Source organism: Siphateles boraxobius, unplaced genomic scaffold (assembly GCF_051911475.1).
Source record: "Siphateles boraxobius isolate OS27281-9 unplaced genomic scaffold, OSU_SipBor_1 8, whole genome shotgun sequence".
NCBI lineage: Eukaryota > Metazoa > Chordata > Actinopteri > Cypriniformes > Leuciscidae > Siphateles > Siphateles boraxobius.
Window position 1 is genome coordinate 16,826,954 of NW_027509208.1, and position 27,238 is coordinate 16,854,191.

Here is a 27,238-nt window from a genome sequence, read left to right on the forward strand (position 1 = left end):
ATTTTGATACAGCAAGAGAGAAGACATTGATGAAATGCTTTTGTTTATTTGGCAAAAAAGGAGAATGTGTATTGCTATCTCTACAGGGACTTATGTGCATTTTTAGCACACAAAGATTAAAATTAACTTGCATTTATCAAACTGTCAACGTCAGTGTAGATCTTACAAAATGTTTATCTTCTTAAAGAAAAGGAGAGAAACTCTAAAAGCACTATCTTTTAAATAAGTCAAAATATATTACACATAATTGCCTATAATGAGGCTATAACAATAGCAAAGGCATAACCATAAAGTGAAACACAAAAACAGTATCAACAATGCTTTTATTCCCTGAGAGTGAGGATACATTTTTTTCACTTGAAATTAAAGTGCAGTATTTGGAAACATATGACTAGAGTTCTTATCTAAACTTGGTGTCACTGTATTTAAATATCATAGGTAACATTAAATCCAAAATGTTCCCACACACCGGACTTATACGACGCTGGCGCATCCTCCAACTCCGGTTAGCCTTCCTTATATCTCCCACTTGACATTTCTATACGTGACGAGACCTGCAGCACTCCATACTCCACTTTTACTGTAGGCTTGTTCGACTTGAACCGGACCACAGATCGATCGGTTTATGACATCAAAGTACCGCGAGAGTGATTGAAAAGCATACGGAGCCGTTGCTCTCGCGGTACTTTAATGCTATTCATCGATCGGTCTGTGCAGCGCCGGTTCAAGTCGAACAAGCCTCATATGTATGTCCATTGTCCACACATCTCTTATTTCGCGCGAAAAGTAAACACACTGTCTGAGGTCACGGGCACGAGGTTACATTGCGCATGCGTCGAACCGTGCGACGCACACACGCACCGAACCGAGACAAGCGAACCGAATGATTCGGATGTTTTTTCATGAACCGTGCCACCCCTACTATTTCATAAATTTACATAATGTTTAAATATCCAAAAAGCTTAAATATGAGCTTGATACTTGAAACCCAAAACCCACACACTGACGTCCACCCACTTTGAGTTGTGTACCAAGGTGCTGTTGGAGACAGCGGACTGCTATAGACCTGTGAAGGACCAGTGTTTTTGTAAGAAGATATATGTATAAGGCTGCAGCAAGGTGCTCCCCTGTGTACCAGTCCTGAAGACCTCTCCAGGCCAGAACAGAGGCATACGGGGGAAAACTGGCCTTAACTACAGAATAATTTCCATATGGTCACTTTCCTGTATGATTTCTCCAACATACATCTTTGAGACACACATCAGCTATTTCTGGATCTACTTATAAACAAATAAATTAAACGGATACATTCCTAGATACTCTTTGAAGGTTTATATAAACGATGATTTGGAGTGCAGGCATAGACAACGATCAAACTTATGGACGAGAGGAGAGCTGAAAAGTTAACAGATGAAAACATCAGTGAAGCATAAATGTTTTTCCTTAGCTGTTTTTTTTCACTCCAGGAGTTGGCTTCAGACTTGCTTGAATTTCCCAGAATGCCACCTCACACAGATAAATAGCTGCCCAATGCAAGTCTACTCTTTTTAAAGACCTACATGAAATCTTTCATGGAGTTCTTTAAAAATATCACGTGTTATGACATTAATTGTATATAAATCCTATTGGCAAAGGGATTGATTTGAAGAGATTTTCCCTCTGTTTTAAGAAACCAACAGGCTTTAGTAGTGTTCACATTTGTTTTTCTTTTCTTTGAGCTGAAATGCTTTAGTCGAAATGGTGCTTTCATACACTTCAAACTGGACATGATGACTCTCCGGTGTGCAGCGTCAGTTTGACCAGATTAATAGTTAAAACAGAGGTAATTCATGATAAAAAAAAAATACAGAAGCATTGTGATCCCTGCACACACACACACACACACACACACACACACACACACACACACACACACACACACACACTAAACTGAGAGAGAGAGAGAGAGAGAGAGAGAGAGAGAGAGAGAGAGAGAGAGAGAGAGAGAGAGAGAGAGAGAGAGAGAGAGAGAGGGGGGGGGGGGGGGGGGGGAGGGGAGGGGGCGCTTAATGAGGGAAATGGACATTTCTGTCAAAAGCATGTGGAGGGGATTTAACCATAAAATACATTCAATCTATTACATAGAATATTTCTATATCTGCGGTTGTGCAGGCAAGCATGCTAGAGATTCATATTTCAATTGTGGGTTTGACAAAGCAGGAAGCGACTTTCCCACAGATTAAAGTCAAGTCAAGTCAAGTCACCTTCATTTATATAGTGCTTTTAACAATATAGACTGTTTCAAAGCAGCTTTACAGTGATAATAGGAAATTAAAGTAACAGAGATTGTATTGGATTTACAGCAGCTCTAGAATAAAGTTATTGTCCAGCTAAAGTTAGTTTTGATCGATTCACTTCCGTTGCAAAGACCATTATGTAACAGATACACTTTGATATTCCTGTTAGTTTAAATTAGGTTTAAGAAATGTATTTAGGTCTTATTAAGAAGGGACTTTTATTTTGACGGGTTTTGTGGTCTAAGGGGCAAAAAAAGGAAGTAAGAAAAGAGCACGCGGCTATTAGAAGGAAAGGAAAGGGAGAGCACGCAGTTCCTAGGAGTTTTGCAGGCTATAAACGTTATGACTTTGATAAGCAACCCCCACGAAAAGGCATAAGGTCTGTATATATTTGTTTACGGTTTGTTGTAATTAGTGTTTGTGTAATTTGCTGTATGTTAGTGTGTAATGCAAGCTTTTGTATTTCCTTTGTTCAGCTCTTACGGTGATTTATGAGGTGATATTTGCTGTGAAAACGTACTCAATAAACTTCATCAGCATCAGTAAAGTTTTGTCCATCATTCAGGAGGGGTCTGCTACACATTAGTTATTAACTTAGGAGCCGCTTACACGACACCGTTCTATCAGAAAACCCTTAACGCACTCCGGCCCGCTCAGTCGCACAACAACAGTGCCTGGTGGCTCGAGAACGCAAACCTTGAAATAGGTTCCTTGGTGCAAGCCTTGAAAAAAATTAATAAAATTATATATATATATATATATATATATATAGTAATGTATTTTTTTATCTCTGCGCAAGCTTTAAAAATGCAAACATGCGTATTACGTGTTTAGTCTATAGGTATGTGCGTTTGAATATGAAACATGATTTTCAAATAAAAGATTGGTATCAAAGACCACACCCAGGTTCCTAACCGATGATGAAGGTTTGACAGAGCAGCCATCAAGTGTTAGACAGTATTCTAGGTTATTACGTGAGGAAGTTTTTTTGTCCAATAATTTGAATCTCTGTTTTTTCAGAGTTAAGTAGTAGGAAATTACTAATCAATTTGGTTAATTTTGTGAATTGGTAAGTTTCGTCAGGGCTTGCAGAAATATGGAGCTGAGTATCATCAGCATAACAGTGAAAACTAATGCCATGCTTCCTAATGATATCTCCAAAGAGTAGCATGTACAGAGTGAACAGCAATGGCTCTAGTACTGAGCCTTGTGGTACTCCATACTGAACTTATGATCGATAAGACAATCACTCTTCATTTACCGCTACAAACTGATAACGGTCAAATAAGTATGATTTAAACAATCCAATCCCACTAATGCCAACATAATTTTCGAGTCTATTTAAAAGAATGCTATGGCCAATAGTATCAAATGCAGCACAAAGATCGAGTAACACTAATAGAGAGATACAACCACGATCGGATGATAAGAGCAAATCATTTGTGACTGATGAGAGCTGTCTCAGTACTATGGCACGGTCTAAATCCTGACTGGAAATCTTTGCAGATACCTTTTCTTTCTAAAAAGGAACATAGTTGTGAGGATACTGCCTTTTCTAGTATCTTTGACAGAAAAGGTAGATTCGAGATTGGCCTGTAATTGACTAATCCTGAAGGATCAAGTTTTTTTAACAAGCGGTTTATTCATAGCCAGCTTAAAAGTTTTCCATACGTATCCTAATGACAAAAAAGATGAATTAATGATATTAAGAAGAGGATCTATGACCTCTGGAAGCTTCTCTTAAAATAGCTTAGTCGGTATAGCTTCTAACATACATGTTTTCGATTTAGATGATTTATCGAGTTTAGAAAATTCTTCCTCTCCTATAGCAATGAATGAATCAAATTTTTCCTCAGGGATACTACAATGCACTGTCTGATGCGATACTGTAGTAGACGGTTGCATAGTTATAATTTTCTCCCTGATATTATCTTGTAAGTAAAGAACTTCATAAAGTCATTACTGCAGTGCTGCTTGGGAACGTCTGGGGTTGAAGCTTTAATACCCAGGGTTTAGTTTATTTTCTTCAAATAGTGTTGAAAAATAAGCAGATCTAGCAGTTTTAAGGCCTCTTTGTACGCAATCGTGCTCTCTTTCCATGAAATGTGAAAAACCTTGTAACGCGAGTCGCAGTGAGAGTGCAACCCTCACTCTCAAACAGTGAAATACGGAAATGATCGTAAAGGGAGTGCATCGTTTCTAGATTTGGACCAGTGACTAGAAAATTAGACTCACTCAAGAGACGGTGTTAACTACAAGGGGAGAAGGAATATGTATTTAGGAAAATTATAAATAAAAATAAATAAAATAAAGCAGTGAAAAATCAAAACATCATCACCACATAACACAAAGGAAAATAATGACCAGGATGGCAGTAAAGACTTGTTCCAAACAAATTAAATGTTACCTTCTTATTACCCTTATTTATATAGATTTATATCTCCTATTTAGTTTGTAACTATTATTAATTGGTTCTCTCTTTGTTGTTACCTATTTAGATTCACGCTATTAAAGTTAATTGACCCTTACTCTATTAATATGTGTATACAATTTATTTTTAACTATTTATTCAAATTGTTTCTAATTGGCTTAATTAATGTAGAGAATAATTTTAAATTTGAATAAAATTCATCCAAATGATAACCCCTTGAAATACCCCCTTCACTCTTGTTCTCCAGAAAAAATTAAATAAATAAATAAAACCAAATAATTAAATGAAATAAAATACAGTAGAATTTGAAAGTAGAAAATAACAGTAGGGAAAATAAAATCACAATAAATAAATTTACTGCCTACAATAGCAGTCTCAATATGAATTATGATTTCACTAAATCCCAGTTCCAGTTCAATGCTGCTTGCATGAGATCCTTCTTCCACCATTGAGTTCTAAGCAACAGTCAGAAAGGGAGCAAAAACATATGCACAATTCTACTGTAATGGTCATCAGCTGGGGTGCCCTTGAGAGCCATCAGAGGGCACTCCACTTCAGTTTTTTGTTTTTCCCTCACAACTACATTTCCTATAACTCACTGCCTGGACTCATCATCACTGATCACATTCACCTGTTTGTCATTACCTTGTTTAGCTCACCCCTTATAAGCCTGGTTTTCACATTCAATCACTGAGTAGTTTTGTATGTTTTTGCACTGCATCTCTGAACATTTCTCTGGTTCCCTGTATTTCGGTTTTTGGACTCTCTGCCTGCCTCTGCATTACCCGTTTGGTTTGTTCCCAACCTTTTGTGTTTTGTTTGTTTGGACTGCCTTCCTGTGCTTGACCCTTTGCCTATGTTTGACCACGATTCTGGATTACTCTATTAAACTGCATTTGGATCCTCAACCTTGTCTCGGAGCAGTTTGTGACACCTACCACGCCGTTCATTCCTTGATCCACAAAGCTCGGTCCTTATATGGCCATAGCTTGCCAGTTCCTGCTTGCAATAGTTTTTCCAATGTGAAGCAGGGACAGAACACGTACAAAACCTTTTTCAGAAATCGTCCAGTGTCCAGGAAACGTGCAGCATCCGACTCAGGAAATTATGAAAAATGGAAAAGAAGGGAAAAACCAAGAAAAGGGGAGAAATAAGAAAAGAACCAACCTTGCAAAATACAAGGCCAAAAATACAATTAGAAAGGAATTAGATTTTTCTTTCAAAAACATACATTACAGCGGTTAATCTGCATATAAACAACATTCAACAGTTTTTACTTCATTTTCATCTAACTTTAGCACATTGTATTTACATAGATGAAACCAGATGAAAATGAAGAGCATTTTTCAAATGACGTGCTTAGGCCTCATCTGCCTGTATCAAGTGTGTCTTGATCAGCCATTAACTCATAGCTCGAATACACAACCAAACCCATTAAAATACCATTTGTTAACTGCTCAAAGTAACTTTTAACTCTGAAACAGTAGTTATTTAACACACTCACGCAATATTCTTCCCATTTTAAAACAGAAGATTAACTCTTATGCGTCTTTTACATACAACTGCATATATTGTAACTCATCAGCATTTAATATTTGAACACCATTTATCAAACATTTACACAAAAAAAACTCAGTAATAGAGAATTTATTAATATCACATACCAAGTGAATTTGATTTTTTCAATTATGAAGTTTTCAGAGAGGCAAAACTCCAACTTTAGGCCTGTATTTTCCCTGTAGCTTTTGCGTTAACATTCACCCGTAATCATTGACTGATGACATTCAATCCACACTTTTATTTTAAAATATCTCTGTTATTTCTCTGATACAACTGTTAGTTTGTTCATTCTAATTCTATTTTTTCTTCTCTCACTAGATAATGATCTGAGATGTCATTACTCTGCAGCAGAATTTCAACGGCATCAACATTGATTCCATGTTATAATATTAGATCTAGAGTATGATTACGACAATGACTAGGTCCTGACACTTGTTGTCTAACTCTTATAGAGTTCAGAATTTCTTTAAATGCCAATCCAAATGCATCTTTTTCGTTATCTACATGTATATTAAAATCACCAACAATTAGAACTTTATCTGCAGCCGGTAGTTAACTCTGATAGAAAATTAGCAAATTCTTTGATAAAGTCTCTGTGGTGCCCTGGTGGCCTGTATACAGTAGCCAGCACAAATCTTAAATGTGATTTATCATTTACATTAGATAGTGTTACATTAAGCACCAACACTTCAAAATAATTATATTTCAAACAAGACTTCTCAGTAATTCTGAAGATATTCCTATAAATTACAGCAACATCTCCCCCTTTGCCTTTCAGACGAGGCTCATGTTTATTACAATAATCTTGGGGGGTGAACTCATTTAAAGTAATGTGATCGTCTGGTTTTAGCCAGGTTTCTGTCAAACACAGCACATCTAGGTTATAATCTGTGATCATATCATTAACAATAAGTGCTTTTGAAGTAAGGGATCAAATATTCAGCAACCCTAGCTTTATCATTTGTTCATTTGTATTATATCTGTTTTTATACAAATCATCAAATACATTTTTACCATTTTTTGTATTTCCTAATTCGGGGAACAGACACAGTCTCTATATGATGATATGTAGGTGAAAGAGTCTCTATGTGATGGAATTTATCTGACCTCAGTGACGTGAGACAGCTAGCAGACGGTCGGTTTAGCTTCCTGACCTCAGCCCCAATTCATGTTTGAGCTCTAAGACTATGTGCCATATTACTAGAGGGAAGAGCAGCACTATCCCAGGAGGGATGAATACCATCTCTTTTCAACAAATCAGGTCTGCCCCAAAAACTTTTCCAATTGTCTATGAATTCTATATTATTTTACGGACACTACTTAGACAACTAAGTATCTGTGTTGGATATCTGTTAATTTTTCCGGATCATAGCCTGGATTTGTATGTAAACGTTGTTCAAAAAATATTTCTTTACATTATCGATGTTTAAAAAAAAGTTGTGCTGCTTATATATAGTATATACTGATATACATTTTTTTACAGGATTCTTTGATTAATAAAATGTAGATTTAATTTTTTTAAACTATGCTGGAAAGAAGTTATAAAAAGATTTGTGATACTTTTTTTTCCAAATACATTATTTAATACACCATATGAAGTTTTAAGTATGTGGAAATATTTCTTTATGAGCGCTTTGTCATTTTTGTTGATGAAGAGGTTCTGTGGGACAATGATAATATCTTTGGTTAGCTGCTTCATGTGAAGCATGAATATTTGCACTTGTTTTTTGGTTGTTCTGGAAACATCAGTACAATGAAGGTTATGAGAGGCCAGTATGTTTATTTAGCAGTTTTAAGGATATACTGTTAATGGTAATTAAATGATTAGTTTGGCTTGAAGATGGGGCAACCATCAACACAAGCCAATATGATCACATCAGCACTGTTCTTATTATGTTTCACATCTCTGATTCAATTTCAACACTTCACACAAAAACATCCCAAATCCCAACTCTATTTTGGCAAGAAACACACATTTCACCACACCTTTCCAATCAAATCACACACACCCATGCCACGCAGAATATTTTGGGGTATATTATTCCTTTAAAGTAAATTACAGTTCTCTCACAACTAACAAAGTGCTTGCGTTTCACAATAAACACCCATTACTCTGTAATGGATGGTACTACACCTCAGGGTAGGTCTGAAAAAATATTTTCACACAAAATGTATTCATGTAAATCCATGCTGACACACGTGCACAAAAGCTACTGGCTACAGACTATCTTGGGACAAGTTAGCATTTGTGAACACGCTAACACACTTGGCCGGTGGTGTCGAGGGATGGTCTATAAGTTGTGTGCAGCTGTGCGAAGTTTGCAAGGGTCTGCTGCTTAGGGATGGAGATGTCAGCTGCAATAAAATGAATCATGGAACTTGGGGAGGAAAATAAATCTAGATGGGTCATTCCCAATGACCTTAGAATACGTGCCTTTCCATCTTACATTAAAACCTTTCATGGAATTGGAAATGTTGACATACACAGAGTCACGCACACGTGCATCATTTGAATGTTACTATTTATATGTGCATGAGCTGAATTTTATCACAAGCATGACTTTGAATGTGATTCGTCCAATTATTGTTATTGACTTAACATCTAAATAAAGGCTATACTCCTTTGCACCCAATGCAATTTGGATTTCGCATTAATCGTTCAAATCAGCAAATTGTCTATTTCTAGGAAAAGTTAAATGTTTATTGGATAAGATTGTCCGTGTTGCCACTGTCTTCTTACGGCTGTTTCACACTGCAAGCGTGAGCGGCGCTTGAGCAGCGCGTCAGCGTAACTACATCGTCACTGCAGCTGCAGACACGCGAGAGTATTCACACTGGAAGCGTTTGTACAGTGTCACAGTAGCGGCTCCAAATCTACATATAAGCGAACAATTATTTACAAAGACAAATATAAATTTGATTTTAGAAGTTGGTAAACCACATAAATGGTAAACAACAAAACAACCAAGAAAACAGCTCCAATCTTGTCGTTTCAGCAATAGCATATTTCGATACGTTTACAAGAATGCAAACTCCGCGGATAAAACACACACATACACACACACACAAAACTGCACACTCGGGTTTGATTTTGGTTGTGCTAGCCTATGTAGCTGTCTTTGTATTTCATAAACTAAAAGAACGTTTATAATAGCTATTTTCTGGCTAGTTTACTTTAGTTTTTTTTTTTTTATAATACACCATACTTTCACCCAAACTTAATAATTAAAAACAAGTTTAAATGTGTAGCTTAAATCTTCTATAAATATTTTTGAGTCTTCATTTTCTTTTTTTCCCAACTCCAGTTTTTGTTAACACTCACTAGACATGCTTATTCTGTGCATTGTTGGGCACTTTTTGTGTGAAATTTATTTATAATTTATAAAGTGCTTTCACTTTAATTGAGCGTGAGCAGCGCAGCAAAAATAGACTCGGCGCCGAATCCCCCGCTTCACTGCTGCTCACGTGACGCTCCTGCTTGACGCTCACGCGCTGCTCCTGCTCCTGGTGTGAATGTACTCATTGATTAAAATGCTCGCCGAAAAAAATACGCGCTGCTCACGCGCCGATGACGCTTGCGGTGTGAAACGGCCGTTAGACTTAAAACAGCACTATGCAGTTTTTTTAGCTTAACTGAACAGCTTTGGAGTTATTGGAACGGTTATATCTTTTCGGGTTGAATGGTGGTCGTCTCGCCTGGTGCCTGTGAGTGGAAAAACCGCACTTGCAACTTTGGGCCGGCGGACCGCCGTCAGGAAGTATCGCGTGATTTCAGCTCTCGCGATGTAACGAATTGCTTTACGGCACTGCACACATTACACGCATACACGCCCCCATCAAGGATCCGGCTAGCTATAACAACAACTATCGTCAACTAAGAACAACTATCGTCCCATGGCAAAGCCTGCATATAAAAAGCAGAAAGCTAGAAAAGCATTGTCGGAGGAACAGAGAAAGAGGAAATGGCAGACTGACCGAGCGAGGAGTCAGACACGAGTAAACATCGGACCTGCGTTTTCAGAATGGCAAAAAAAACGAAGAAAGCGCGGTCGGAAGAGTCTGGAAAAAGGTAATGAGAATCTGACAGCGCAAGGAACCGGACAAGAGTCCCACTCAGTCAGGCTTTCATTGTTAAAGTTGATTCCTGCAATTATCATGAGAACAGTTGTCAATATCTAATAACTCAATAACTCACTGCCTGCAGGGCTCAAGGGAGGTCTCTGCAGTTCAGTAGCACCAGAGATAAGCCCCAAGAGGGCAAAGGAGATTCAGTCTCCTTACTCCCCTCAGGAACCGGATGATCAGACGTGCTTCCCACGTATTTGTATCCACTGCATCATGATGTGCGTCAATACAGAGGCAACATACATTTTGAGGGTGGATAAGACAGCCTCACTCCAACCCATTTTGCAGGAAGAAAGCTCTGAAGTGATCGAACACCTTCGGGATCTCCTCACAGAGGGAAGACTCATTCAACGAATAGGTTCCACTTCTAAGAGGAAGCATGCCTCATTTTGAGAGGGTGCTCTCACAGAAGTGATGGTCTCTACGGCATAAAAAATATTGCGGTAGCAACCAGAACCTCCTCGTCCTGTTCTTTTAGAACCAGACCTGGAATTCTTCAAGGTCTAAACGCGGGTGCCAACATGCCCCATCCCTGAGAATGTTCTCAGAGGAAGGAGTCAGGAAGGGCTGTCGATAGGAGAGGTCTGGTTGGGCCAATAAGGGGCAACTGGCAAGACCTGCTCCATCTCCTCCCTGACTTTAGCACAGTTGTGTGCAAGAAGGCTCACTGGGGAAAGCATTTCTGCTGGGCCCCGGGGCCAGCTGTGGCCAGAGTTTTTTCTGTGTCAAGGGATGTCCACTGAGACAGGAGAAAAAAATAACTGGCGGAGGGACGAGTCCGGAGGGGCAACAGATGTAACTGTGCAGCCCCGAAGTGGTCCCAAACAGCTGGACCGCCTGGGGACGGAGACTCCACTCTCCCTGGGCCATAGGCTGTCATGAGGCTCATCAGCGGCACGATTGAGCAGGCCAGAAGTAATAAGTGGAATGAAGTCACCTCAGAAGCTTCTGTCTCTGAGGAGGAGGTGGCGGGCGAGTTGTGACATGCGAGGGAAGCTTAGCGCAATGGTCGTAATGTTGTCCTTTCAGACCAGAACAAATTCGCTGAGTAGCAGTGCCTCAAAGCAAGATGAACTGCAAGCAACTCAAGGCAATGGACGCCAATGCAGTCGGAGGGCCGTCCAGACATCCCTTACTGCATGCCCTTTGTACGTGGCCCCTCAGCCGGTATTGATGGACAGTCATTCTAGGGACCGTTGGTCCGGAGAAACAAAAGGTCTGTTACATACTGAGGGTTTGGCGGCAGGCCAGGGTGCTTTCACACGGAACTTGCCGCTCTGCCACGGCCACCTCGGGACTCGGCCGTGAAGTCAGTGCTGAAGTGGTCTTCATATGGAGGAAGCCGAGCGGCTGCATCTACCATATGCCCCAGGAGCCTCTGAAGAGTTTCATTGTGACCCTTTCTCACTTCTATACAGCACTAACCATCCACACACTCTTTTTCAGAGATGCAGTGGCCCGAATCCATCTCCAAACTAGAAAAGAGATCCTCAGCCCGTAGACGAGATTCCTCTTTCCCAGTTGACCTGAGGACCCAACTGGCTATGAGCAATTGAAGGGTAGGACTTTGTACAGATACTACACACCCTTTGAATGCATGAACACAGGATGGCCTGTGGTGTGGAAGGATAGAGAGCTGAAGTAGGGGTTGAACCGATTAGTCGATTAGACGACCTTAATACAATGCCGTGATGCTTTAAGCTTGACGTCGACTAGTGGCTTTGATCATGTGACACTATGATTGAGCTAATTTTGATACTAACAACATGGCCGCGTTGCAGACGACAACAGATGAAGAGCCCAGAGGGTCATTGCAGCAAGAAAGCAGCATTGGTACATCAAGTGTGTGGAAATACTTTACTAACTTAACACAAGATATTGTTGAAAACGAAAGTAAAAGCATGACGCACACTCATTGTTTAACCGGGAAATGAGAGTTCAGTCTCTTTATTAAAATATATATATTTTTTCATACATTTACTTAAACATATTAATGATTTATCTCTAATTCACCCGCAATTAATTGGAATATTATTTAAAATTACTTGGCTCTGCGCATCATTAACGTGCAGATGTGAATTTATAACTTTTTTTTCTTTTCTTTTTTCTTTTCATCCTAAATGATGATCTAAACAGTGGGCTGTTTACACCTGGCCACTACATGTGTTTCTGTGATCTGATAGCTATCCGATCGTGAAAAGACCAGGTGTAAATGCCATCTGAAACGCATTCGAGACGGATTTAAATCCGATCGCTCAAACCACTTCAGGAGGTGGCCTGGGCCACCCGCATTGCAGACGAAACTGGACAAGTGTAAATGCATCTGGTTGTTGAAACCACATATGTAAATTGGACTCCTCCCAACAATGCAAAAAAATAAACGTGTGAGAGCATTTTATAGGCTATACGTCATGTTATATTCATTACATGACGAAGCTATGGCAACACGCATCACCGCAGATGAGCAGCTGAGCATCTATTCATCAAGCCAACGCACAAACTATTGCAAATCAAAGTGAAAGTAAGATGCTTAACACACAATCATCTTCATTTATAAGTAAAGAAACAAAATAATCTTACCAGGGCTGTTGCCACTCACACTTATTGTGGTCTTTGACTTTGAAATTAGCGGATGATCAATAAAATGCATTTGCAATAAAAAGGTCAACTTGGCAGTTTCTTGGAGGAGCTTGATGTGCTACTCTCATCCTTCCCTGAAGATGGTACTCCTCTCGTAATTCTTGGAGACTTCAACATCCACCTAGAAAAACCTCAGGCTGCCGATTTCCACACCCTGCTTGCATCATTCGACCTCAAACGAGTATCTACTGTGGCTATTCACAAATCAGGTAACCAATGGACCTTATCTACACGCGCTACTGCTCCACGGACAATACACTGGTCACTCCACTGCACACCTCTGATCACTTCCTCCTCACTCTCAACCTCAACCTGCCTCAGAACACAACACACACTCCTCCACAGGTCACCTTTCGACGAAACCTACGCTCACTTTCACCCTCTCACCTATCCTCTTTGGTCTCATCCACACTTCATCCACCTGATCAGCTCTCAACACTAGATACTAACAGTGCAACTGATACTCTTTTCTCCACTTTAACATCCTGCTTGGACAACTTCTGTCCCCTTTCCTCCAGGCCAGCCCAGGCCACACCCTCTGCCCCCTGGTTATCTGATATTCTCCGCGAACATCGTACTAAACTCAGGGGTGCAGAGAGGAAGTGGCGCAAATCGAAAGATCCCACAGACCTAGGTTTTTATCAATCCCTCCTCTCTTCCTTCTCTGCTAATATCTCTACTGCTAAAATGGCTTACTATCACAACAAAATTTCCAATTCTTCCGACTCTCACATGCTTTTCAAAAACCTTCTCCTCTCTTCTTAAACCTCCTCCTCCTCCTCCTTCATCAACCCTAACAGCTGACGATTTTGCCACATTCTTCATAGAAAAAACAACCACCATCAGCGGCCAATTTACCAATCCACAAACTGACACACACATTTTACCAACAAACGCACACATTCTACACTCCTTCTCTCTACTTTCAGAGGCCTCCTTTCCAATCGCCCTACTACCTGTCCGCTTGATCCTATCCCCACTAATCTACTTCAAGCCATTTTCTTCCTCAGTTGTAACCACACTCACGCACATAATAAACACCTCTCTTCACACTGGTACCATTCGCACAGCTTTTAAGCAGGCTCGAGTAACCCCACTGCTTAAGAAACCCAATCTAAATCGGGCACATCTAAGAAGTTACAGACCGGTATCTCTTCTTCCATTTGTCGCGAAAACACTTGAAAGAGTTGTTTTCAACCAGATATCCTCCTTTCTTACACAGAACAACCTCTTGGACAACAATCAGTCTGGTTTCAAAAGCGGACACTCAACTGAGACTGCCCTGCTCTCAGTAATTGAAGCTCTGAGACTGGCAAGAGCAGCTTCCAAATCCTCATCCTGCTGGATCTGTCTGCTGCTTTTGACACAGTTAACCACCAGATCCTCCTTTCAATCCTAAAGATGAAGGCCATCTCAGGAACTGCACTCCAACGGTTCGAGTCTTACCTCTCAGGTAGGTCCTTTAGGGTGTCGTGGAGAGGTGTGGCATCTAAGACGCGACATCTAGCTACTGGGGTGCCTCAGGGCTCAGTGCTTGGACCACTCCTCTTCTCCATCTACATGACATCACTAGGATCTGTGATTCAGAAACATGGTTTTTCCTATCATTGCTACGTTGATGAAACGCAACTCTACCTCTCATTCCAGCCTGACGATCCGACGGTAGCTGCTCGTATCTCAGCCTGCCTGACAGACATTTCTGGCTGGATGAAGGACCACCCCCTTCAACTAAACCTTGCGAAGACAGAGCTACTTGTGGTCCCGGCAAACCCAACACTTCATCACAACTTCTCCATTCAGCTAGGCTCGTCATCCATAACTCCATCAAGGTCAGGAACCTTGGGGTTGTAATTGATGATCAGTTGAAATTCACAGACCACATTGCTAGAACTGCCCGGTCCTGTAGATTTGCCTGGCACAACATTAGGTTTGATATGATATGTAACATTATTTACATATCATACTTTCAAGATCCATCTTAAACAGTGGCTTATAACAAATCAGATTTGTGATCATTATTAATTAGGGATGTGTTAACTTTTCTGTTATTGTATTTTGTCATTATGTTTTGTATGTATTTCTATACTGTTATTAGCAATGTATTTGTTTGTTTTACCTGCCTTGGGACTACGGATGTAATGTTTCTATAATAATTTTTACATTCTGTATCTTATACTGATGTTCATTAACGTGCATTGTACTTATTAAATAAATAAACCTAAAAAATTATGTTTAGAGAATTTAGAGAAACGTTATGATATATAAATATAGATATGTGTGTGTGTGTGAACGAGAGCGAAGTGAGAAAACACACATTTTCAAGTTGAAGTTGACAAACCTAAATAAAACTAAGTTTATTTTTTTTAATCATATCTCGCAGCTGTCTGCAGAAGTTGGTGATTGATGCAGAACTGGCCAGTGTACCCCGATGTTAGAAAACACAACCACTGCCATGCACCGGAGAGATAAGAAAACCAGATGGCCAACTCTGAAAACAGAGGAAGATGGCAACATCATATCTACAGAAAACAGAGAAGAGCAGCTGCTGACTTACACACCTTGTTTTCAAAGCTGGAGAGGCCAAAAGTCTATCAAGTACACAAGAGGGTAAAACCAAGACAAATTAAAAAAAATTGCCGCAAAAAAAAAAACACATTAACTCATACATACAGTATTTTTGTTGCAAGTTCTCCATTTTGTGTACTTTGTGTTTTTGTTATTTTGGATTTTGAGGTTGTATTCTGCCCGGTTCTTTTCCCGTTTCCAACGCCATGTTTTTGCTAGTTTGAAGTTGTTCTCTGTTTATTCGCCCATCATTGTCCCTGATGTTCACTTCCTGTGTTTAGTTTCCGTTTGCCTTTGTTTCCATAGCTACCTTGTTTGTTTTCATAGTTACCTTTGTTAGTCTCCTTAGTGATTGATTACTCTAACCTATTCCTTGTTAACACTTGTTATCCTGTGTATTTATATCCCCACTTGTTACCCTGTGTATTTATATCCCAGTGTTTCATGTAATAATTGTTGGCTCTTGTCCTTCTATGGCTGTATGTCCCTTAAAAAGGGTTCTGCAACCTTTTAGGTGTTCCAAATATAAAGTGCCTGATAGAACCCTTTAAAGTTCAACATCATTTTCTTCTATAGTGTGAATCATTTGGATATGTATTTTATGACCAAGGAAAAGTGAGAGGAGCTTATTACATGGCCCTGTGCTCTTATACCTGTTGCCTCAGCCATAAATAGTATCAGCAGTATCCCAGTGAACCAGTGAGTGTCTAATTTCATTCATTCACTTGTCCTCTTCTACTCGCTCACCCTTCCTCTCACCTCTTGACCCAACCACAGGAAATTCTTCACCAACCAGCTGATCAGCCATTAGAGAGAGATTTTGTGATGTATTGAGCTTAAGAAAAATCAATCTTCAAAGGGTGTGAAGGGGAAATGAAAGGGAAAGGAGTGACTGAAAGCATGTTGGATGTGGAAAATCGTTTCTTAAAGAGATCGGCATACTGTGTGTTGCTCTTGGCATCTTCAAGGGAAAACTATTCAGAGGGAGAAGGTGCAGATGAAATGAGACTAATATTTTTGACCACATGGTTTGGAAAAAAAAACAAAAAACTTTTGGACCCTTCATGTTACCTGCTGCATATTAACACAACCACAGAAGAGCCTACTGTGGGTGAATGAACTCAATAAACATTTCATCTACTTTCTTCTTCTAGATTAGAGTAGTCAAGTCAAGTCAAGTCATCTTCATTTATATAGCGCTTTTAACAATATAGAGTGTTTCAAAGCAGATTTACAGTAATAATAGGAAATTAAAGTAGCAGATTGTTTAGGCTTTATAGTAGCTCTAGAATAAGGTTATTGTCTAGCTAAAGTTAGTTTTGATTGATTAATCAGTTTTAGTACTTAAATATTATAACATTTTTACATATACTGTTACTGTATAAGGGTAGTTCACCCCCCCCCCCCCCCAAAAAAAAAAAAACTTAACTCTGTTTTTCTGTAACCATAAAAGTCCTACAGGTTGTGCACTATATTAAAAATTCTTTCCAAAGCTTTTTGTGAGATATAGATAGAATTTCTTTATATAACAGCTTAAATTTCTATTTAACAGCAGATATTAATCCTCAAGCATATTGTGGCTTTTAATTTAATATAACATAATAAATGTTATACATTGTATTTCTATTTAACAGCAGATATTAATCCTCAAGCATATTGTGGCTTTTAATTTAATATAACATAATACATGTTATACATAGTATTTATAATATTTTTTCTCCTTAAAGGGATTGTTCACCCGAAAATAAATAAATTCTTTCATAATTTACTCACCGTACAGCTGTTCCAAACCTGTATGACTTTCTATCTTCAGCTGAACAAAAAATATGATATCAATAAGAATGTTGTTAACCAGACAGTTGATGGACCATGGTAATTTTTTTTTTCTACTATGGACGTCAATGGCTACAATCAACTGTTTGATTGCCAAAATTCTTCAAAATATCTTCTTTTGTGTTCAACAGAAGAAAGAAACCCATACAGGTTTGGAACAACTTGAGTAAGTAATGACAAATTTTTTACTTTTGGGTGAACTGACCCTTTAATCTCGTTTTATGAGGCCCATTAGTATGTTGGCAGTATCCCTTGCTGATAGATGGTCTAACTACTCTGGACTCAAAAGTCATCCATTAATGACCATTCAAAAGTGTCCATGAATTCTGTCCCTTTTTATAAATAATTCAATATATTATAGTTGTTTTTACCATTGGCCAGTTTTTGAGGGCTTTTAAAAGAGTGTCTGTTTTTGTTTTTACATTGAAGTCTGAATAGTTGACAGTAATGTGTTTGACCTGTGTGCATTATTGTTAATACAATCAGCAATGAAATTACATTCTATTTCTGTGGCTCTAGAGTTATTATTCACATGCAACTTACAGTACTGGGCATTGATGTTCAAATTTAAAGCATTTAAAACATCAAGATCCATTAACATTTTCACGACATGATCCCTTTAAATTCCACCCTGATAGACCAGAACAATTCAATGTCCGGAATGTGAATTAGGCCTGCAATAAACCACCACAAACTGATTCATACATTCATCTGTAGTAAAACTGATCCACAACAGAAGACTTTCTCAAAATCAGTGATTCAGAGTCAGAATCAGTAAAAAAGAGGATCACTGGGTGGTGAAACCATCAAACCACATTAAGTTAAATGCAAAACAGAGGCAGTGACCACCAATGTTTATCTGCTCTCTTTCAAAGACAAACACTGTTTTATGGAAGTGTTTCATTGTTATTTTTCAAAGCCAGAAAACAAAAACTAAAAAACAAAAGCCTCTTGTGAAACATCACAACTTCTGATCATTATGAGCCAACAAGGGAATCAAGAGTTTCCCGCTGGTTCAAAAGAGACTCACACTTTTTATAGGCTTGTATAATGAATTCCTCAGTTTTCTGGACAAATCATAAAAATCGTAGAACAATAGGAAACCTCTTTGCGATGGAGGGGAAAAGAGCCCAGCTCAGCATTTTGAGGAATCTCTGCCAAGCATTCTCAGCTGGGGGTGAACCACGAGACACCCTCGAGAAAAGAAATCCACCTACAGATGAACTGTGAGTGAATAGAGAAAGGTGAGAGAGGAGGAGGATGACAAGTAGAATAAATCTCTGTGTTATATTATCTATCTTCCACACTTCCAACATATGTTCCTATATCATTCGGACACCTCCCTCTGCGTGAAGCACCGCTGGAGTAATAAACCACGACTTGGAGGACAGATATGGGGAGGGCAGTGAACAAGCTGTTCATTACAATACATTAATGTGGTTTCTGTTGTATTTACTGGTTGAAACCTCATAGTATCAGTCAGATACGAAAAATAATCACTTGTTGCTTTGTTGATTTGAAGTTCGAGGCTTTCACTATACATAACTAATATAATTTTAAAGTAGCCTAATAAATGCTTTATTCATTTTACATGATGTGGGACGCTTCATTATGGCTGCCATGTTGAGATCACATAACCAACTGAATATTACTCATTTGATCTCTGTTACCCACATGTATTCCAAACCATCTGCGTATAATTAAAATTGCGTGAACAGATACTTACAATGGCATTGGTAACCTAAAAACCTAATGTTATTTTAACAATGTTACATCCATACAATCAGGTGGCAGTACAAGTCCAAGGTAACCGACATAGCAGCTAGCACGACAAACTATGGCTATGTCCAAAATCATCCCCTATACCCTTAAAATTAACACTATTTTTGGGGACAGCTATTCGTAGTGGTGTCCGTAAACATAGTGGATGTTATCGAGTGCACTCATTAAATCCCACAATGCTCCACAATAACGACTGTACAACTGATGTACGCTCAACAGCCATAGAATACCCACAATGCACTGTGAGAGTCGCGAGCCGAATTAATTTGCTTCTCATCAGAAGATGGCATCCATAGCTGAATCATCCATCCATCCATTTTCCAAAAGTATTCCAACCTTAAATATCAAATTCAGCTAGATCAAATCTCTGTAAAAACTCCATGAAGTACTGTCAACAAACAAGCAAAAAAGATGCAATGCCCGATTTGGAGATATTACTGTAAATATTGAAATTGTACAGATAAGTATTATTAAGATAATTTTAGGGATAAATTGGCTAAACGTAATTTGTTTATCCCAGAGGATTTTGAGTGTTTAGATACATTACTTCCAAAAAGATTTAATGCTCTTTTAATCTCTACCATACCATTACAGGTGGCTTTGCTTAAAGTAAAGCATTTTCTAAAGTAAGCCTTGGAAAATTGGATGGTATCAAGTGTCCTGTGAGCTATGCTAAAATCATTCCAGTGCACTGGAACGTTTGCTCCCTAAAAATCCCTCAACACACCACACAAAAAAACAGGGAGCATCGATGCTCACAATTTTCTCTTAACGGAATTTACATCAAATTTCTGAAGTGCAAAACATAAATCGCACAAGCTAACTCAATAAATATCATGACATTCGAATAGAAGGTTTGAAAAGATTAGTTAATACATAATAGTTAACACAATTAAAATTCAGTTGCAGGGATATGTAACAGAACAATCATTTTATAATGTGAACAAACAAAGCCAGTCGATACATGCGCACTATGAATTTCACCCTTGTCCAGTGTCTGCCCTATTTCTTGTCTGAAAGTTATGAGTGATAAAAATGCCTTTTACTTGCACAAGTGCTCATCAATGTGGGCATCTTTTTTTGTTGCGTCTCCAGTAGTTTAGAACTACTATAGGTTAGAAAAATCAGGCTACGCACATATTGTGCTGATGACAAAATTATATACAGTATGCTTAGCATACGTTGAAAAACCTAAGTATACTTTGCGCTTTACAACTCAAGTATACAGCCATGGAATCAGTGTCCCAATGTGTAATGAGTGAGGTCCTTTACCAGAACCCAAATTTGTGTACACGATATACAGTATACGATATACTGTACAGTCAGGCCTACTTGCCCTGTGTCTTTAACAGCTAACCTTGGGATGGAGTACTGGATTGTAAATGACAAACATTCTTAAACATTTATCTGGAGAAAGGACATAAATTATGTTATTGAAGCTAAAGCAAGTTGGTACAATGTAAACACTGAATTTGCAGCAATTGTGTTTTGAATAACAATCTGAAACACTGGAAAGTTAGTTGTGTCACGTAATGAAGCTAATGGCTAAAGCTAATGATGTTAAGATGGATTTTGTACTGATCTATGAATGTCACCTAATCACTGTCTTTGTGTAGTTACCTTTAGTATGACAAGCTGAGTCTGATGTCAAGTGAAGGAAATTAATATTGGATTGAACATAGGCCTACGTCATCTGTGTTTTCCCCACTACCAGCTGCCAATCAAATGAACACATTGTGTGCAGCTAGAGTTTATCTGAGGATACCATGTGTGTGTTTAACCCAAAATGGCTCTTGGGTTCTGATTTGAGGATAGCATAATACATGGATCTTCAGCTGGATGTGTTATAGCTGTGAGAGCTATCTATGGTGCTCTTGAATTCAAGCCAGTAAATACACATCTTTGTTGTTATATGTTCTGGTATAGTTTCATCAAACATCTGGATTGTTCTGACCACATTTGGCCTTCATCTCTTAGCACTAACCAACAGGATGAAGGCACCCAGGATTGAGGTGTGATAAGCCTCTTAAAGTCAGTTTTAACATTCTCTGTGCGTCACTTTTGAAGCGTTACAGCAAAACTTCAAAGAGGGTTGCAGGAGAGAGGAGCTCTTAATGAGTAACAGGTCCTTGTTCGCTCACGGCCATCCCGGAATGTTTATTTAGAAGGATGAGCCAAGAGTGGCCAGCTGCTTTCTTTTGGGAACAAAACGAGAATTCAGCACATCTGCTTTTCATTACAAGATCAATCTCTCGTTCTCTCTCTCACTCCAATCTTTATCATTCACATCTTATCCTCCTCCCTCTCCATCCTACACAATCGAACAAACACACATGCACCAGCTACATGTATCGGTACCTTCATCCAAGCATCTAGCGGTATTGTCATCAGCTCAACCTCTGCCTCCTCTTTCATTAAAAGGATATGTTCACCATACATTTTTAAATTCTGTCTTTATTTACACACCATCATGTTGTTCCAAACCTGTATGTTGTTATCTTTGTGTGACTTTATATCTCACAACTGCCACTTTCTGACAAATGTGACATTCATTCACACAATTACAAGAAATTCAGTTAGGACCAATTTGCCAAGTATATAAATGTATTACAATAATAGCATACAGTTAGTGTTGTTGGGATGGTTCTGTTTTGGGCAAAAACTCCTACGCCTGTCCATGCTGCTATGCCTGGACAGAGTGGGGAGAGCAGCAAGTCAAACCCTCCCTGGGGTACAGAACAGAACCAGTAAATGCATGCATATTACAATACTCAATTACATGAGTTGTAAAAATACAAATACATGATCAAAGCTTGCAATGTATGACTGCACAGGAAAAACAAAAAAACAGAATGATTAAAGGTTCGTTGGGTGGAGTTGGGGTTGGAGGAGGGAGTTTAATGCGAGCAGCGATGCTATGGAGGAATGGGAGTTTATATGTGCCGCTGTGATAGATGTCGACACTGATTGGAACGCGTCATGAACAGCTGACTATCAGCTGATGTGAACTTGGCTGACGTGGCCTGCCTGAACTAACGCGATGGTTGATCTGCAACATTATATATCACTATGTGACTTTATATCTCACAACTGCCCCTTTCTCACAAAGGTGACATTCATTCTCGCAACTACAAGAACATGAAACATTATATCTCACTGTGTGACTTTATATCACAACTGCCACTGTCTCACAAATGTTGCATTCATTTTTGCAATTACAAGAAACTGTAATATTATATCTCACTATGTTATTTTACATCTCACAACTGCCACTTTCTCTCAAATGTGACATTCATTCTCGTGATTACAAGAAATTGTAACATTATATCTCAGTATGTGATTTTACATCTCACAACTGCCACTTTCTCACAAATGTGACTTAAGTTTTTCAATGATGAGAAATTACAAATTAATATCCTACAATGTGATTGTTTGTTGTTTTTTTTATTCTCAAAATTACCTTTTTTTTAGTCTGAAGTGGAAACAGGCTTTCGTAGACATGAGGGTAAATAGAGTAAATAGTGACAGAATTGTTCCTATTGTAATAGAAAACTCCCCATATACTGTAATCATATTCTAATCTGCACTGTTTGTTCAGTTTGCACTGAAACTGTACCATAGTTTCCATATATTGAGACATACTGACCTTATATTTCAATATGGCTAACATGCCAGTTGAAAAAGAGCCATGGTTTGCATGGTTTGAAGTTGGTTTGCTGGATGAAATCTGCTACAGTTTAAAAGGGCTTAAAAATACAGTACCACACAAGGAAACACAGCAGAAGCAAACCTCATATTTCATTCGCACTCTTTCTCCCCCTCCCGGGGCAAGTGTGACTACCCCCAGCAAAGACCTCCCAACCTCTGTAAATTGCGCAAAATAAAAAGGTAACAGATGATTCATAGGCAAAACAAAGGGGAGAGGGATTCCTGGCATTTTCTAAAGCAAATACAAAAATACTGTGCAAGCGGGTGACCTGTTGCTTTCTCGCTCATCTCACACTGGGATCAGGAGGGAGGTGTGCTTGCACAGTCACTGGGGAGTGTGATACTTGGGTCGTTAAAGCCTGCAGTCAAGTTACAATTTCTGATTCAATAAATTTCACTCCGCTGAATAACAGGTTCTTTATTTCAGACAGGTTGTTTTTGTTTTTGTAAGTGACGCGCAGTGGGCTAGAACCCATTAGACCAGAGGTCACCAATTAACAGATCACGGCCCTGACCCCAACCCAGGATTGTCTCAACCCAGACTGCAAGTCATTTATTACAAATTAATATACATATACACTGTAAAAAAAGGATTTTTCGAAGTTGTATATAAACAAAGATAATTAGAGAATGTTTTACAAGCAAATAGTATTTCAGCCTTTCTGCTTAATTTAATTCAGTGTGTTAGTGTGTAAACCTGATCAGATTGCAATCGGATAAGCACAAATATTGGATTCGCAGTCTGAACAAAACTAAATCGATCAGTGGACGTGAATCTACATATTAGCTGTCGGCCTGCACAGATTGGAGAAGCACTCAACTGAGTGTGCTCAAACAGCAACAGGTGTGTGAGATAATCATTAAGACATCTGAAGTGGCATCAGCATTCAAGTCTTTAGCCACTTCCTGCAAAAAACTTCCTATATGTTTAGAGGAAACCCACAATGTTTCACCAAAGAGTTTAAAAGCATTGGATGGAAAAATAGTTCAAATTCATTAAGCTTGTGCCCAGCCTCAAAAATTGGGAAAATAATTGTAAATGTTCAGGCAGCTCATAAGCGTATTTGCATAGTTTTGAGACCCTCCTTCTCATTCTGGTCTCTTGGGTGCCTTGAGGTGTGGAGAAAAAATCTGACATTAATAACCAGTGTGTAATATTAGTGTGCTTTGATACTGAGAGGCCTGGAAAGACTCTGTACCTCTGCCATTCTGAGTCTGGATGCACTTCAAAGAGCACAGATGAGGAGAACTAACAAGCAACAGGGCACAGCAGAGACGGCTTGACATTAAAGACTGTTAAAATGCACTGGCAGAATGGAGTATGTTAAAGGAAAGACAGTTGGGAAATTTACAGACTGTGTCTACCATATAGAACATGATCATAAGTGGTGAAAATTAAATGATTGGTACAATATGGCTCTCTTTTCCCTTGTGGCTTTTAAACCCTGCTTATGCATGGCCATACGTTTCATCCTGAGAAGGGAACAAATGCAATGGGTTTTGTCACTCTGGTCATGTAATCTGAGGAGATTGGTTTGATGTATGAGGCCCATTTTTCGACATGTAGAGCATGATACAATGTTGGACTTGGCAGCAGGCATAGAAGTTAGGCCCAGGTGATGATAGGGTGCTTTCCAGATGTCTCGCTCCTACTTGAAGCCAAATAGAAAGGAGTAGGATATTCTTTTTTGATTATTCTTTTCTTGTCTGGTACTGCATGTTCAAAAGCTGTGTGTGATTTCAGTCAAGATGCAACACAGTCTCCAACCTCTTTTTCTGTTTTACAATGATGAGACAACATTTCCTAACCCTCACACACAAACTAAGAACAAATGTCTGTTATTTCCAAACACATCTCCAGCATTTCATTTCAGTAACTTTCAACAGTTCACAGATTTTACTTATTCCACATTGTAGCAATAAATGCGGAACTTTTCGAAAAGAGCTTCCTTTCTAACTAAGTCTCTTAAAAGCATCTCTCATCACTCTGTCATCCAAACTGAAGAGTTTTCACTGAGAGCCTGTTAACGGTCAGGAGAGGTGAAGACGGTGAAGGCGATGGGGTCTGGATAATGTCTTTGCCCGGTATTCGAGGTTTTTCCAGGGGGTGTAGATCTCAGCACGAAGAATCCAGCCAGAATAACTTCAGATTCCACAACATCCTCGTCTATCTTCCTCAGTATTATCAGCAACAGAATATATCTTCACCCACTTTTCATCTTGATATTACAGCTTCAGTGAGGTGCTACTGATTTCTGAAAACTCTTGAGATGCACCCAAATTGTGATAAAAACAAGATAAATTTCTATGAGATAATCGAACACACAGACAGGGAATCATTTTGCAGATTGGCCATTTACACCCAATTTTAAGGACAATCAAATCCTCATAAGTGGGAAATTGTTCTTTTTGCCATTTACATTTATATAATCAGACTTTAGTACTTCAGGTGACCGTACAGTGATAACTAACACATGTTTGTGTGTGTTAGTGTTGCTAATGGTCAGCAATGAGTGTTTGGATGGGTTTGTGATGTTGGCAGAAACAGGCCGTTCTTGTGCCACTTCAAAAGAGGGAGATAAAAGCCAAGTCGTTTCCCTCTCTGGAGTAGGGGACCACAGGAGGCCAGGCCATGAAACAGCAGCCTCTTTTAAAGTGCACACACATGTGAATACACACACAGTCAAATTCCAACTTTCGGCACAATTTTGTATGAAACAAACAAATAAACTCCAAAGGGAGGATGAATAGATGGTGTTACTAAAACAACAGTCATTTGAATATGAAAGCAGCACTAATGTGAGATGGAACAGAGAGTGGGATTGTAGAGAGAAGAGCTGTGCTGAGTTAAGCAGCTCTCAGTACTCACACACTCACAGCAGAGGGCTCTTCACTTCTCTCTCTGTCTGTCTGTCACTCATTCAAAACTTTACATGTTCTTCCCAGTTTGCCTTTTGTCTCATGATAGCAGTACAATGAAAAAAAAAACGTAATTATAATTTTTTTTCTGGTTTTCCAGTAAATACCAAATCTTTCAAATGTATTTGATAAGTTAAAAAGATTTGTTTTCAAAGAATTCATTAAGAATTATGATTACCATAAGTACACTGCAAAAAAATCCTATTCTTAATCAGTATTTTTGTCTGATGGACTCTTTTCACAAACTGTGATGATACGTTTCCACAGTTATTAACATCGTAAATCTAGAAAACGTATATTTTCTTTTTTTATATAACACTATACTTTGTAATATTACAAGTACCTTGAAATTACAGAAAACTAGTTACTAGAATCCTGATAATGTGTAAAGGGTCCATTTTCCAGTTAATTTCTAAAAATCCTTGATATAAGATACCTTTATTTGAGAACCAAAGCTGCATATAATATTAAAACTTCTTTACAAATAATGCATTATATAAGTGTATTTTGTGTTTTAAAGGGGACATATCATGCTTTTAAATCGTTCCTTTTTACATAATATAAATCATACATTTGTGGTGTATTTAAAGCGGAACTGCAATGCTTGGGTCTGAATTCCTCATTATTATAGCTCCACAGGCCCCTTTCTACCCCTTTTCTGATGTGCGTCTGAGAGCAACTCGTTTTGGTGCGGTCTCTTTAAATGCAAATGAGACACTTCATACCCTGCCCCCTCTCCAGGTTGCAGAGATGACACTCGTTTCAACTCCACCCCGTTCGGCCATTTTTGTAGTTTGATAGCAGAGAACGATTATCTAGCACACAGAAACTTTTTAGTCACACGTTATTAACAAAATGTCAACAACGGAAGACTTGTCCATCAAGCCTTACATGTTCGAGCCAGAGCCGGACCCGGAGCGAGATGAAAATGAAGAACAACTGCAGAACAACTCTTCATATGGATGCATCTCAATGGTATGTTACTGTATTTACAGTAACTTCTCAATCCATGCCCACTACTACAATACTGCATGTTTTACAACGACTATTTAACACTCACAAAACAAAATAATTTATATTATAAACAATTAAAGAAAAGCACTAAAGTATAATTTATACTTTAGTGCTTTTCTTTAATTGTTTATAATATAATATGCTACGTTTAGAAAAGCATCAGAAAACACAGCAGCTAAATGACCATTGTTATGATGAAACGCAACAACAGTAATACTGCTACAGACGTGTACTTAAAAACAAAAACAAAGGTACTGCTAAACCATGACCACCGTGTATTTTAAGAAAGTAAAGTACTTTATTTTTATTAACGTTATTTACAGCTTAGGGTAGACTGGGTACAGTTGAGACATAGGTACAGTTGAGACACCTTAAATAACTTGCG